The following is an 11,600-nucleotide window of genomic DNA, read 5'->3' as shown; positions in this document are numbered from 1 at the left end:
GAGGACCGCCCCGCGACATCACACCTGCACCCACATTCTCCCTTCCGGGGATGTGGAGAGCCCTCAGGCAGAGCAGATGGAGAACGCCCATAGCCAGAGCCCGACCGCCGCCCGGTGCAGACGAGGGGAGCGCACTCCTCCCTGTCTGACAATATACGACGCTGACGTCGTGTTGTCCGTCCTGACCAAAACATGCTTGCCCACAACAAGGTGGTCGAGCCGTTTGAGGACCAGAAGGACTACCTTCACTTCCAACACATTGAATGTAGCGCAGACCGGGCAGCATGGTCTTGCCAGCTGCCACCTACTGCGTTGGCCCGACACGCCCCCCCACCATCCCATGAGGGAGGCGTCGGTGAAGACCGTGACGTGTGACAGCCTGCTGCCCATGGGGACCCCGCAGGTGAGGGCACCAGACCCTCTCCAGAAGACGAGGTCCCCCAGTACTGACATGGGAACCTTCAGCCGCTTCCACATGTCTTACACCGGGTCCATTTCCATACTGGAAAAAACCACCTCTGTATCCTCCTCATGAAGAGGAGGCCAAGAGGGATCCCAGCAGCAGGCACATCACGGACAGCGCCGTAACCATCCTAGGACAGAACCTCCCGAGCACGCCGAGAACCAACCACTCGCCGCCGCTCCGAGAGGGATGCCCATATAGACCTTGAGCTTAGAAAAAGCCCAAGTACTCCACCCGTTGACTGGGAGGAGGAGAACTCTACTTCCAGTCTACAGCAAAACCCAGGCTGGTGAGACACCACCTGCCTGGTATGAGACCTGGCGATCTACCCTGACCGGCCAAGGACCAGAACGTCGTCCAGGGCAGAATACAATTCGTAACCCCCGACGACGCAGAGGTCCCAGCACGGTCTCCACGCACTTGGTGAAGATGCGGGGAGCCAGAGAGTAGCCGAACGGCAGCCTCTGGTACCCGTATGCTAAGCCCTGCAAAGGAAGCGTAGGTAAGCCCTAAAATGGAAGATCGGGATGTGAATACGCATCCTACAGGTCTATGGAGGTGAACCAGTCCCCCACCTGACAGCGTCTAACATGTGGGAGACGGTCAACATTCTGAACCTTCCATGGGACAGGTGCAGTATGGGTCTGACACCCCCCCCCCCCCGATTTCTCGGGCACCAGAGAATACCGGGAGGAAACACTCCTTTTTGGACGATGGCTTGCTTCGCCAACAGCGATTGGATCTCGTCGGCCAGAGCTGTCACTGCTGTTGACCCTGACAATAGGGTCTGTACCAAACCTGAAAACGGAGGGTGGGGTTGTGCAAACTGCAACACAATCCCCGCCTCAGCGTTCTCTCCATCCACCTCGACATATGGCACTGCTGTAGCCATATGTGATGATAATCCCAAACGCACCCGCCGCCACTTGGCGCTGGTCCGCCAGGAACCGTAGATAGGCGGCCCGGTCCCACCCGCTGTGCGTTGCCAACCCTGGACTCGCCAACCGCACGAGCAGGGCGTCTCGTGGAGCTGGGATATCGCACCCTGACACTACCAACGAGGCAATCGCACCCAAGGGGGGACCCCGACAGAAAGGGCCGGTTTGATACGGGGGAAGCTGACATCACACTGGGTGACAAAAGCTCCCCCACTGAACACCTCCCCGGCATGGATTGCTGAGGAACTGTTCCACAGCTGGACATGCAAGGCGTAAGGTCCCGACACTGCCCGATAGGGTGGGTTCCTACACACTGTAGCCCTGCAGTGATATTACTACCACCCAAATCACGCGCGCCTGACTGACCACCGCCGGTCTTCCGGCCGTGGGAGGCACTAACGTGATACCCGGCCTGGCGAGTGCGGGGCTGGGGGAACTCGCGCTGCGACCCCCTGGGCCTCGAGTTCCCCCGTTGACAACCTTCGTCGTTGACAGACACAACACCAGGCTCACCAAACATAGACGCAGACAGGGGCGGACCTAGCCCATTTGGCGCCCTAGGCGAGATTCACCACTGCGCGTTTTTTTAAACGCTTTATTGAAAGTGCATACATTTTTTTAACTTGTTTCTCTGCACATAACGTAAATTGTTAAACTAGTGCTTCAGCTTCTGTACCATCAAGTATGGTAAAGCAACAGTCTATGATGCTCACAGCATTAGAGCAGCCAGCCAGTGGTTTTACAAAACCAGTGTATATCCATTCACATCTAACAAATGCAGGCTGAACTATTCAATTATATCAACTGTAACTATTAAATTGTTTTTATAAATGTCTCTCTATAAACATACAATCAGTCTCTCTTTAACATGTAAATTAACTGTAAATCTGGCAAATAAGAGCTTTTGCTCTGCCACCATCAAATATACATTAATCAAAAGGGAAAGAAACAATCTCTCTTTTGCTGTTTGGCTGGCCTCCGAGTCCTCCTGTACCTAGTCGAAGCGTCGGCTAGTGAATGAATGAATGAATGAATGAATGAATGAAAACTTTATTAACAGATTGCAGAATGGGTACAGTAAAGTACAGCTCAATACATACAATTGTTAAGGGGATGCAGACCAGAGAAAGACTTTTGTCTTGTTTACATCAGGGTCCCCCAGTGTTGTGATTCCAGATGCTTTCAATGCAATTGGATGTGCTGTTTTTAGCGGTAGACAGTATTTTGTTTCCTCCGCATATGAACGTGAAGTAGTGACTGAGGCTATACGAGCGTTTTGGGATGGAAGTCTGAACAGAAACTCACTTTTAATTTTGCCAAGCGTTTTGGGGTGGAATTCTCCGACGACGGAGCCCTGCTGTCACACGATTGGCGCATATGTCACATGACGTGCTGTGAAGACCCGCCCTACTCTGCCTCTGATTCGCAGACTGTGGATGGGGAATGTGATTGTACCAAAGTAGATGTCACTCACAGACAGAGTGTCCAGTCACGCCGCGGGGACACATTCTTGTGTAACCCTTTCACTGCCACACTACGTCACTCCCAAAAGAAAAACAGCTCAAAATGTATTTTTGACTGTCGAAAACGAAATAAAATACTGCATTCCGCCTGCATTATGAATTTATGATGAGATAGTAACGAAATAGTAATGCACAGCCACTTGGACAAGTAACTGCAATCAGATTACTGGCTTTTAAAGATTAACGCGTTAGATTACTATTTTCGGGGGAAAGTAATCAGATTACAATAACGCGTTACTTAGTAACGCGTTACCGGCATCACTGGTCCAGGGTACCTCAGGCGGGGGAAACATGGCCGCTGGTTGGGGGCCTCGCCACAGCCGCTGGCGAGGCCGCGCCCTCACCTCTGGCTGCGCGGTGTGAGGCGGTGTGGGGCCTAGGTCAAATACCGCCCGTGCTCCTGCGGAAAGACCAAAGTCCCTCTGCAGAGAGGGGAGCCCTGAGGAGGGAAAAACCTTCTCTCCTCCTCAAGGGGAGACTGATCCAACCAAAGATGTCTGTAAACAAGCGTTGAGCATCTTAGCCCTCCCTGCGGTTATAGCTTGCGGCAAGTTCAAAAGCGAATAACCTCAAAACCTTGCGCGATGTTTCGACGTCGGCTGGCCCTAAGGCCCCACCACCCTTCACCATTTTTGACAGAAAAAACAGCAATTCGAACAATGTTGCTAGTCGCTGCTAATTCTATACCGCGCTTTAACAGCCCACCAGCCACCTGCCGGGCCGACTCGCCTCATGGCGTCGGCCGGGCGGGACACCGTTCCACCATGTCAGAGGCAAAGGACTGATGCCACCTGCTTCACAAGCACGGAGCACCAGTGGTTAGTGTTGTCAAAAATATCGAAAAATCGATACATATCGATTCTGAATATTTAAAACGGTTTCGATACTCACTTCCCGAAATATCGATATTTAATTATTCATAAAATATATATATATATTTAAGGAAGTTGCATTGTTCATTTCAATACCTGTAATAGTACAGTAGTCCACACACACACATGTGCATTCAGTTAAGTCGGAATATGACTGTAATAACAGTTCAGTTTGTCAGGTACATGCAACACAGATTACAGTGTTTACATCTGTCTGCTTGAGAAAATACCATGTTCTGCAATAAAAATGATTGAAGTGAGATGAACAGTTATTTTTAAATGTGTGATCTAAAGATAAACAAAGGGTTTTAAAAGTGTTATATTTATCTTCTCTTATAGTACCAGAGAGAAGCTGAGGATAATCAACCAGCAACAAAAGCAAAATTTGTTAAAAAAAAATATATATATATATTATTATATTATATATAATGTTTTTTTTCGGTATCGAAAATATCGATAATATCGATACTTTTCAAGGTATCGTATCGAAGTCGAAATTCCAGTATCGTGACAACACTACCAGTGGTGGCTGCAGACAAAAGACTACTACTAGTGAAGCACTGCCTCACTAGTAGGCATGCAGCAACCTCCACTGTGGTGTGCACCCATGAAGGGGTAAATGAACGAAAACTCCACTAACACACTGCAGAATGGGCTAGCCCATACAATCAATTCAATTCAATTTCTTTAATGACCACCCAGCCAGGCTGGTGGAATTTGGTTTCAGTGCATAGCATAGCAGTTCCAACATAAAAACATAAAAACATAGAACATATAACATCACTTACAGCGTACATAAAAGAAAACACAATTACATAGATACAGTTCAGAGTTTGTCCATGTCCATGTCAGCAGAGGTAAGGGGGGTTGCGGGGGGTACTACAGGGAGGGGGGGGGGGTGCTAAGGGAGTTCAGTGTCCGTATGGCAGTGGGGAAGAAGCTGTTTTTGAACAGGGTTGTTTTGGTGGTCAGGGATCTGTAGCGCCTCCCGGAGGGCAGCAGCTGGAAGATGTGGTGTGCTGGGTGAGTGGGGTCGGAGATGATTTTCCTGGCTCTCCTGATTGTGATTTGGCGGTGGAGTGATTCGAGAGCAGTGATGCCACAGATTACTTGTAAAAGTAATCCGATTACTGATTACTGATTACTCCTTTAAAAAGTAATCCAAGTTACTTTACTGATTACTTGATTATCAGAGTAACTTAGTTACTTTGAAAGTAACTAGGTTACGAAGTCGTCGTCGTTCCCCCAACAGTTTTTTTTTAAACGCTTTATTGAAAGTGCATAAATTGTTTTTAACTTGTTTCTCTGCACATAACGTAAATTGTTAAACTAGTGCTTCAGCTTCTGTACCATCAAGTATGGTAAAGCAACAGTCTATGATGCTCACAGAATTAGAGCAGCCAGCCAGTGGTTTTACAAAACCAGTGTATCCATTCACATCTAACAAATGCAGGCTGAACTATTCAATTATATCAACTGTAACTATTAAATTGTTTTTATAAATGTCTCTCTATAAACATACAATCAGTCTCTCTTTAACATGTAAATTAACTGTAAATCTGGCAAATAAGAGCTTTTGCTCTGCCACCATCAAATATACATTAATCAAAAGGGAAAGAAACAATCTCTCTCTTTTGCTGTTTGGCTGGCCTCCGAGTCCTCCTGTACCTAGTCGAAGCGTCGGCTAGTGTTGTGATTCCAGATGCTTTCAATGCAATTGGATGTGCTGTTTTTAGCGGTAGACAGTATTTTGTTTCCTCCGCATATGCATAGACGAGCGTTTTGGGGTGGAAGTCTGAACAGAAACCGCAAGTCTTCTTGCGGTTTCACTTTTAATTTTGCGTTTAGACAAGCGTTTTGGGGTGGAATTCTCAGACGAATGCAGACGAGGCTGTAACAACGGAGCCCTGCTGTCACACGATTGGCGCATATGTCACATGACGTGCTGTGAAGACCCGCCCTACTCTGCCTCTGATTCGCAGACTGTGGATGGGGAATGTGATTGTACCAAAGCAGAGTCACTCACAGACAGAGTGTCCAGTCACGCCGCGGGACAGATTCTTGTGTAACCCTTTCACTGTCACACTACGTCACTCCCAAATAAGAAAAACAGCTCAAAATGTATTTTTGACTGTCGAAAACGAAATAAAATACTGCATTCCGCCTGCATTATGAATTTATGATGAGATAGTAACGAAATAGTAACGCACAGCCACTTGGACAAGTAACTGCAATCAGATTACTGGCTTTTAAAGATTAACGCGTTAGATTACTATTTTCGGGGGAAAGTAATCAGATTACAAAAACGCGTTACCGGCATCACTGTTCGAGAGAAGGGAGGGGGGTGCAGATTATTTTTGAGGATTTATTGATGACACACAATTGTTAAGGGGATGCAGACCAGAGAAAACACCAGTCCCGCACACAATTCATAGATTCACAAAAAGCACACCAGCCCTGAGCCTCAGCCCATCCACCCATGAAAATGGTAAACAAGCCCCCGTTAAACCCCCAACATTAGACAACAATTGACCGTCAGCATGAATGGTTAAGAGGAGGGAAGACCTTCTAGTAAAGACAGCCCTCGGCGGGGAACAAAGAACGGAGACCCAGCATTGTAGCATTAGCATTAGCCGCTCGCACTAGGATAGTTGGGAAAACACCCAAAACAGAGTCATGACGACCATGTTTTCCCAAATATCCTGCCCTTCACGCCAATACATCACACGACTGTCTCACGGGACAACCAGCAGTATTACTCATGCTAGTATCAATGCCTGACAACGCAGGCCTACCTGTGCGCGACGTAGCTCGACTGCTAACCGTCGTGCGATGTCCCTCGATCCGCAACCCCAGGACAGGCCCGATGCGCTGTTAGGATGTGCCGACAAGATCCCAGGGGCTGGTGAACCTCCGGCAAAAACCCAACATTGTGTAATTTCTCCCTGCGTTTCATAACTAGTTCACGGAGTGCACTGCAACGTCCGTGTTGGAAACAAAAAAAGAGGAAGGTAGAGTGTGACCATGTCCGGCGTCATATAGTAGACCGCGGGGGCGTGGCCTGGTCACGTGCATGTGAGTGCAATTGTTTGTTCGTGAGCACAGTAGGTGCTAGGAGATAAGAGATATCTCATAATGGCGAAGAGCGAGACGCGATGGCCAGTATGATATATAACCTACTTTCTATAGAAGCAGCTCGGAGGTGCGCTGTTTTAAGTGAGCGTGTGTTATTGGATGGATTGATTGATTGATTGATTGATTTATTAATGTCCGCCGTGTTTCGAACTGGTTATGCTTAGGACCTCTTTCAAAGTAGTTTATCTTTAGAGCAGGGCGATAGACCACCAGCCCTGATTCCAAACTCTAAGCATAACCGACTTCGAAAAAGGGCCTAAGCATAACCAGTGATGCGTTCCTCATGGGACGGGGTTGCACGCCGTGCAGCCAAAGTTTTGTGAGCAGAAGCGCGTGCACACAGGAATGCGCTGCACTCACCAACTCGCTAAGTACCCACCTGGCCTACTTTGCAAAGTTTGCATATCAATAGCGCCGGTCGTCAGATGTGTTAAATACGTTCTCAGGCCATGGTTACACTGGTGTAAAACAGCAACGTTCTATTTTAGAATGATTACGTTTGCATGTCCAAGTTAAAAAGAAACGCAGTTTTGGCAGGAAAACGTGTTTTCCTAGTGGCAACGCTCAAAAGGTGTTTTCGTTTTGGAAACTCGCCGACAATGGTGCCATGTAATTTGCGCAAGCCAGATACAGAGCCGTTCTGCCCAATGCCCATGCGCAGTAGAGACCTGCACGGTTATTTCCAGTGTTTACAGCAGAGCTGTCCCAAGTAGCTGCGGCTACCAACGTGTTGTCAAGTTATTGTTATAAAGAGCCCAGTACTCCAAACTACAACAGTCTGCATTCCCTTAACAATTGTGTGTATTGAGCCATATTGTATTGTACCCATTCTGCAATCTGTTAAATAAAGTTTTCATCCATTTCTACTAGCGTTAACGTTACTACGTTAATAGCCTCGATGCTAATTATATACATGGAGAATGCCATTCACATTAGCATGTAGCTAACAACACCGGAGATCTTTTTGTGAGACTAAACTATCCGCTCTTGGTGGTAAATTGTGTTGATGTTGGTTTTGTTTCATCAACAAATGAGAGGCAGAACACACAGTGAATGTATCTGTTTTGTTTATTGTTTATTGTTTTATTGCACTTTCTTTGCTGAAAAATAAATGCTACGTTGGCTAAATGGCTCACACGAGGTATTTAAAGATGGTGGATTGTTGTTTTTTAGCAGGAAGTGTGGTGGCACGTTCAACCTTTCTGATTGGTTGAAAATGGCCTTCATGTTTGAACTACATCGCCACCTACTGCTTTGGCATTGTACTACATGTATATAGTACACGAGACAAAACGTCTAACTTAACTTTTAGTTGTCTGCCAATACGCAGCGTTCTGAAAAGCTAAATGAAACTAAATGAAATGGCCCTAGTGTAACCGCAGCCTCACTTAAAACAGCGCACCTCCGAGCTGCTTCTATACAAAGTAGGTTCGTGGCTGCCACAGGCTTGCCCAGTGAGAGGATTCTCCGGCGCTGCAGCTGGACCCTATTGCCCAGTCAATGAATGAATGAATGAATGATGAATGAATGAATGAAAACTTTATTCAACAGATTGCAGAATGGGTACAATACAGCACGGCTCAATACACACAATTGTTAAGGGAATGCAGACCAGAGAAAAGACGTTTGTCTTGTTTACATCAGGGTCCCCCATTTTCAATTCATATAGTGACATTTATGACATACACAACTTACATGACATCATGACATTTATGGCATAGGGACATACATGACATACAGGTATATATAGTACTGTTACATTTGTGACATATAGGATATGCAAATATACAGTACTGTTACCCCCCCCCCCCCCCCCCCCCACTGTTACTGGTATGTCATAAATGTATAGATGTAGCAGTACTGTCTATCTGCATGTCGTGTATGTCATATATGTTATGATGAATTGAAAATGGGGGACCCTGATGTAAACAAGACGAAAGTCTTTCTCTGGTCTGCATCCCCTTAACAATTGTGTGTATTGAGCCGTACTGTATTGTACCCATTCTGCAATCTGTTAATAAAGTTTTCAATCAATCAATCAAACAATCAATCAATTACCGATAGATCCTAACAGAGAATACATACATATGATGGTGAGGAGACTGTACATTAGGAGGGGGTGGGTGAGTGGGTGGGAGAAAACATATACATCAGCATTTGTGATCTAATCACACAATACCAGTGGTGCATAGCAATATAATTACTAGACTTTAGAAAATAAATTATTTTGGACAACATTGATGCATAGCCATGTCGGTTAACTATTGACAAAGGACTGGAGGCGTGCAATAGGCATTAGTATGTGTGAGCGATTCATTTGTATAGAACAAGTGTGAGAGTACTCCAAGTAGATTACTGCTGGCAGCAGCTGCTATTCTTGTCCGTTGCCCAGTAATCTGTCTGAGAGCAAAGCCTTCCTCCTTGAGGTGAGCATTGCCATTGTATGCCACTATACTTCACCTTGTGTCCTACCCTAATGCCAGCTTCCCAGGACTCTGCCCAAGGGCATAGCTGGTAAACTGAGACAAAATTGGAGGTGGTTGGGTGGGGGGTTTGGTAGGTGGGATGGGGGGAAACTGTACATTGGAGGTGGTTGGGTGGGGAGGGGATGGGTAGGTGGGGGTAACTGTACATAGGATTATCGACGAAACCTTACTTGGTCGTCCCAATAATATTACTGGGTTAGGACATTTACTGTACATTGGAGGGGGTTGGGTTAGGACATTTACATATCCCAGTGACATTATAGATTATTGAGTTCTCTCACTGATTTCTAGCTTCAGGAGAAGAGTGGCGAGTGTTGTTCACAAATATTGAATGAACATGCCTTTGGAATAGACGTCCCCGTGCGTTGTATATTTTCTGCCCAAATAAGGGAGAGCGGTTCCTTCCGCATGGGGAAATTAATGGTTTAGTAAAGCAGCAGCTTCGTCACTTTATATGGCGCTGGTCCAAGGGCTCCACCTAAATTAATCAAGGGTATGGAGGTCAAACGTTTTTCTGTCGTCACCGACATTTGTATTTTTTTTTCATGTATTATTATTTAAATTGGTGGTAGGGTAGTGGTAGACATGGATGCACAGTAATTGGTCTGGAGCCGGAGCGCGTCTCCGAGAGTGAATGAATGAATGAATGAAAACTTTATTTATTAACAGATGGCAGAATGGGTACAATACAGTAGACTTTTGTGGAGAAGATTTGGTTGTTCCTCGAATCAGGACAAAAGGATATCGAATATTAGACACAGACAGGACAATGCGTTCAAAAATGCGTTCAAACATCATGTATGGTATTTATTGAATAATCAGAAAGCATAATTACATAAATTATCGGGTGGTCCATGGATCACGACAAGCTTAATGTTGACAGCAATGCAGTATAGCAGAGTGGCCAAGGAGCTCTCTTTTCCTCTATTATAAAATGGTCTGATATACTGTCCCACCTAGGGTGTCTTCGCTGGCTGACCAATCAAGTGTGAGAGGACACCTGTGTCCTTTCCCATATGATCCAGCTCGGACCAGGTCCTAGAGAGGATGCATAGTTATGTAACAGGAAAATGCATAGGCCATAGTGTTCTCAAATGTTTATGATACTGATTGTACTGTAATCCTATTTATCAATGACTTTTAACTTAATCAATGTTCCTAATTAACTAATATATTTATATATGATATAAGTCTAAAGTCTGACGTTAATTTCCGACACTTTCGTCTTGTTTACATCAGGGTCCCCCATTTTTTATTCATAGTGACTGACATAGACTAGACTAGAGGACTGCAGCGCAAGAAAGAACGCTCTTGCCTCAAGAACTCGGGCGCTTCAGTCTGCGCTGAATTCTATTATTTGACGGCGCACCCATGAACTGTCCGACTCCTTCCTTTCGTTTAAAACTTAAGTCCCAAACGCAAAGAATAATCAGATTACACACGGTTGTTGTAACTTGTAGAGACGTTGGGAAACATTTGGATGCAAAAAGCTCGTTGTCGAATAATAGAGAACCATATAAGGAAATGGGTAATTTTAGGCATCATCAGTATGCACAGAAGCAGCTGTCTGTGCATTTCATTCGGTGGCGTAAAACTGGAATTATCTACAGAATGATTTAAATTTTTTCATCTAGCCGACGCTTTTATCCAATGCGACTTACAAGTTCTGTATGACAAGTCAGCAGGAAGGGTAGCCCCGGCCTTACGTGACTGCGATCTGCAAGCCAAAAATCCCCTGGCTTGCAGATCGCAGTCACGTAAGCAGGGGCTACAGGAAGGGTACAACTCTTACAGCTGAGTAACAATGTTCAGCAAACAGTGTTGATTGATTGAAAACTTTATTAACAGATTGCAGAATGAGTACAATACAGTACGGCTCAATACACACAATTGTTAAGGGGAGGCAGACCAGAGAAAGACTTTCGTCTAGTTCAGGGTCCCCCATTTTCAATTCATAATGACATGTACGCAACATAGATATTTATATCATGACATTTCTGACATACAGGTATACAGTACTGTTATATTTGTGACATACAAAATATGCAAATATACAGTAGTTAAACAGACATGGATATCTGAGGGAGGAAAGGAGAGGAAGAGTTGAGTATCATCAGCATAGCAATGATACGAGAAGGCATGAGACGTGATAATGTTATACTCAGAGATTTAGTGTAGAGAGA

The sequence above is a fragment of the Notolepis coatsorum genome, assembly GCF_963971535.1.
Source record: "Notolepis coatsorum genome assembly, chromosome: 15".
In the NCBI taxonomy this organism is placed as follows: Eukaryota; Metazoa; Chordata; class Actinopteri; order Aulopiformes; family Paralepididae; genus Notolepis; species Notolepis coatsorum.
Note: the sequence above shows the minus strand (reverse complement) of the source record.